This window comes from Apteryx rowi, unplaced genomic scaffold (genome assembly GCF_003343035.1).
Source record: "Apteryx rowi isolate R43461 unplaced genomic scaffold, aptRow1 scaffold_78, whole genome shotgun sequence".
In the NCBI taxonomy this organism is placed as follows: domain Eukaryota; kingdom Metazoa; phylum Chordata; class Aves; order Apterygiformes; family Apterygidae; genus Apteryx; species Apteryx rowi.
The window spans coordinates 1,139,638-1,144,045 of record NW_020451071.1 but is presented as its reverse complement, the minus strand read 5'-3'; positions in this window follow the sequence as shown (position 1 = coordinate 1,144,045).

The following is a 4,408-nucleotide window of genomic DNA, read 5'->3' as shown; positions in this document are numbered from 1 at the left end:
TTTTTTTTTTTAAGAAGGACTATTTCTAACTCAGATTCTCAAGTCTGGCCTGCTCACTGGCTGATAGATGAGTGCCTGTTCCTCTTGACACGTAGGCATTGGTAAATGGATGGCATAGCTTGGATGCTGTTTGATATTTGGATATTTACTGCCAGATTATGTAATTTGCCTGCATTATTTCTCTGGTGCACTACAGTATCGCAAGGTATTGCACATAATGCAAAAGTGTCCGGGGCTGAAACAGTGGTGCGTTCCTCAGGCTTTTAATTACATTAAACAAACATTCCTTTAATTAAAGGTGTTTGTTTAACATTCCTCATGACAGCTCTTGGAAAAACCCACGCATCAGTAGTGAGCAAAGGGGATGCAGGCTTCTGACTTCTACTGAATTAGATCTTAAGCTGTTGTGGTGAGTGGGGGAGAAGCGTTTAGACCATATGGCTATATAGAAAACTGGCCAAATGTGAACTGTTGCAGAGCTGGCAGACCGTTGCGGTGCCTCCACTGCTCAGAGCTTTTTTTTCTAAGCAGCAGCAGTGATTTGACAAGATTACAGAGAGATTTTTGGATGACCGGTCAGGAAAACTTGGAAGTAACAAGTCATGTTAGTGGCCCTCCGCTGCTGTTTGAGATACTAGAGAGCAGGTAGCCACAGGGGGTATTTGGATGGATGAGGGATGGTTGCAGAAGGAGTAACTGAGATAATGAAGATGTGGATTTGTGCTGCATGGGAAGCTGGGAGAATATAGGCCTTTTTTCCCCAGTAGCTGGAAAGTTTTGAGTTGTGCAGAAGATCACAGACTTAATGGATGCTTCAGCTCTGCTTGCACAAATCTTTTCTTCACAAAAAGCAACCAGCATTCACACTGGCACAGGAATTTTCAGTAATTATGATGAGAGTGCTCATATAAATCAGTGACTTTGTGGATTTAGATGCTTTCTTACTTGCATGTGTGAGGTTAATTGCTTCATTCACAGACTTCTATTGTTAATAACAATGGAAAGCCCTGAAAGTCTAGGACAGATGAGGCCTTAGTAGTTATCTGCTGCATGGAAAGAAAAAATAGCTCCTCAGAACTGAGGTAGTGAAAGTTTCCTGATCAAAATCATAGTGTCCTTCCTCCTAGTTGTTACAGCTGGACCTCTCACTGGAGGTGTTCTGGACCTCATGTGTACGTAGTGTCAGGAAACTAGTGCACATCCTTCATTTTGACCAGTAGTTCCCCAGCTCTAGGCTTACTTGCCCTTCCTCTGCCTAAGCATGGTGAACACTATTGAAATGCAGAATTTGGCAAATACTGCTGTGCCGGTCCGCAACTGGAGCCCATGTAGGTAGGCCTGGTTCAGACGGCAGACGCACTATGTGTGCACAGCAGCTGACATAATTTGCATGAAGACCATTTATATCCTCAGATTTGTCTGGTAATTTTTTCTTTGTGTATGCTGTGCCATTGCAAAACTCTCTAGAATTAGCTAGCTGCTGCAATTCTTCATTAAACTTGCTTCATTTGATGTGGACCTTAGTGGCTTTATACTTTTTAGTGCTGCAAGTAAATTTTGCAGCTTTTAAGACCAGAAAGTGTCAATAAAATATGACCTGCGTGTCACAGGTTATTGTGCCTCCAATAACTTGTTATGCCAAAGCCCAACTTGTATGTAGCCAAGGATGTTTTTCTGGAAGGCACGTTTATCTTAATTTGAAGGTCTCAAGAGATGGCTAAACCACCAAGATGCGTCTTGAAGTTGAAAGTTGGGATAACTTGACCGAAGAGGCCAGATTAAAAAAAACCTCATCCTTCAGTTCCAAGGCTTAAATTTGGTGTTGGAGTTTGTTTCCACTAATTCTTTCTTTCAGACATATCACTACCACATTGCCTGACAAGTTTTTGCAACTGTAAAGGTGTCAGATAAATGATAACTGTGAATTTCTGAAATAATCTTTTGTGGCTGGAAAGTTGCTTTCAAACACTGCATAAGCTCTCCAATACTTTTTACTCCATAGGTATGATCTAAAGTTGTTCCAAGTGGATGGCAACTTTTGGGGCTTTAATTCAAACTTTGTTTTCTTAATTTATTCACTCATGTTTTCCTGACTTATTCCACATCTTTCGAGGAGTGTTCTTACTTGAGAATGTATAACGTATCTTAACTAATTCTCAGCAGCTGAGAATCTTGACTCGTTAAATTTCAACTTCTGTTTCTCGGTTGTGGAAACGGATACTGAATCAGCAGGACAGCCCTGCGTACAGACGTGGGATTGAATGGTTCCGGTGACTAGCAGTTCGGGGGATTTGAGCACCTTACTTTTCCCCTGCTCAGATCCAGGCCAGGTATCTGTTGAAACTTGTTGCTATGCAATGGCAAAAAGTTTCCTGAAAATTAGTTGATTGAGCCATTGTGATGTGTATGAAGATTAGTATCTATATCATTGCAAACAGCTTCGCAGCTCACATGCCTCTAGGCAGCTGATTGGAAGCACTATGGGAGGAGGATAAATTATACCTTCAGTCCTTTTATAGTCCAAATAAATGGAGCTTAATACATAGATTTTCCCTGGCAGGAAATGGAATTCCCATGAATGGCCTAACTCATCAAGGCTAAACCTGCAACACAAATTGCAGCTTATCCATACGTGCTGTTGAGGTGGACCTGATCCAGTGGTCACCTGTCCCCGAGTTCCTTCCCTTATTTGCAAAATTTGTGTAAACTGAGGCACCTCCTCAGACTCTACAGTACTAGAGGAATCTCAGTGGCTTCCTCTTGATTATCTCTAGATAAAATTTGTTGTCTTTTGACAACTCCTCTCCATGCCTAAATTTCTCATGTATTGTACATAGAGCTTAGACATGTAATGTAGGCGTCTCTCCTGAGCAGCTAAATGCTATCGTTTAGGAATCCAAATTCTTTAGTGGATCTGGTCCGTAGAGATGAAGTAACTCTTTAGGGAGAAGTTCTTAAGAACCCAGGTCGGGGTGAGATATGGTGTCAGAACGGAATGGGGAATTTGGTCTCTGCTGCCCACGCTCTTGTTTCTTTGGATAACTGGGAGTTGTTTTCTTGAGGTTTTTGTCTTGTTTTCTATTAGCACCAAATTCTCTGCTCATTTATTATACTTTTGTCAAGTCTGCTCTTGGTTTCCAAAGAAAAGCAGCCAGTAACTACGCGTGTAAGCACTCCATTTTTGCCTGCTCAGCAGTGGAAATGCTGGGTTTTGAAAACCACCTACTAATTTTAGGAGCTGAAAGACTCCTAAATCCTGAATACTGTGGTACATTTTTAAAAAGCAAGTTAACAGAAGAACTTTACCAGCCTCTCTTAGAGGTCAAAAAAAAAAAAAAAAAAAAGATTGAAGGCTTTTACTTCTTCAGTTTTAAAACATCTTAAAAGATTTAAATTTGAGGAAAGAAAAAAAACCATGGAACTATAGTAAATGCCTGCTTTTTCTGGTTAGCACACTTCTAAACAACATATTTGGTTAGACAATGTTAATAGTGCAGCTTACCTTGTTCATGATAACATCTGAGTAGTAATTTTATCTGAGTGGTGACTCAAAAGAAAAATTCTGATGGCAGACAAACAGTTTGAATCAAAGCCTAGCAATATAAAAATAAACATTTACTAGAAAAACAGAATGCATATGGTGACCTTGAGTTTGAAGATCAATGTGAAATTTCCTGAATAAAATATCTTCACTTTTTACCTTATTATCATGCTTTTCTAGCATATTTTTTTCAAAACACCTCTGCATCATTCACTATTGCTCATGGTGTGGCCAGTTGTTTTGTTTACTGCACTAATCAGTCATTGTTGAAGACGGAATTACTTAGGTTCCTCGTGGACTTTCCTGTGACATTTGTGACTACAGCATTTGGGTACTTCACAAACGTAGTGCGCTAGTCAGGCAAGGGGCTGGCATTGCTTTGAAACAGGAAACCGAGTCAGAGAGGATCAGAAGTATTTACAAATTTTGAATGGGCAAACTGATATGCACAGAGCCTTAATTTTCCAAGATATTCAGTGCATAATGTACACAGAGGATAGCTCCCATTGACCTCAGTTGCTGCTAATTGTGCTCCTRTGTACTAACAAATTGGACATCCAAAAAAATGCAAGCCAAGCTTATCCAAAAAAAAAAAAATGCTGAAATTACTTATCCTGGTGCTGACAATGATGGGATCGTGTTTTCCAGGGCAGTGTTCTTCCTTTTGAGATTCTCCTTTTCTTCCCACAGCCTCATTCACTTCACATCCTCCAAATTCTATACCAAATGTACGGGGGTCTTCTGCTGTTACATGAAGAGCGCTACTGCTCTGCTCTGTCCCTGGACAGATCTAGAGTATGTGCTGAGTGAGGAAGGTAGCCTTTGGTAAAAGGAGCATTGGAAGACTGAACTACAATATATATGTAA